Below are 536 nucleotides of genomic sequence, written 5' to 3' on the forward strand. Positions count from 1 at the left end.
ATATATATATATACATATATATATATATGTATGTACATTAAATATATATATATATGTACATATATATATATATGTACATAGTTACATATAAAATATAAAATACAAATATAATAAAAAATAAAAAATAATAAAAATAATAAAAAATCGGAACAACGAAAATATCAATAAAAATACTTGAATGTAAGAAAAATGCAAAGAAACAGAAGCAGAACAAATATTTTTTTCTAAAGGGACTCACAATGTGAACGAAATGGTACTAGACTGGGATGAAGATCCAATTGTCATCGCGGATAATTTATATCTATCGGAGTATAAACTCATGGACACGTGGATTAATCGCTCCGGAATATCTTATACTCCATCGCAATATCATTATGGGCATTTTGGTAAAGTACAATCGATTTAAGGAATCCTAAAGTTGTCTGTTTTACCAATTCTCTACAGTATGGAATATTGCAGCAATACTGCAACAATTTTAATAGTGTTATAAAAATTGCAGTAATATTGTTGCAAAATTGAAATTTAAATATTATATT

This window comes from Atta cephalotes (genome assembly GCF_000143395.1).
Source record: "Atta cephalotes unplaced genomic scaffold scaffold00009, whole genome shotgun sequence".
Taxonomy (NCBI): Eukaryota; Metazoa; Arthropoda; class Insecta; order Hymenoptera; family Formicidae; genus Atta; species Atta cephalotes.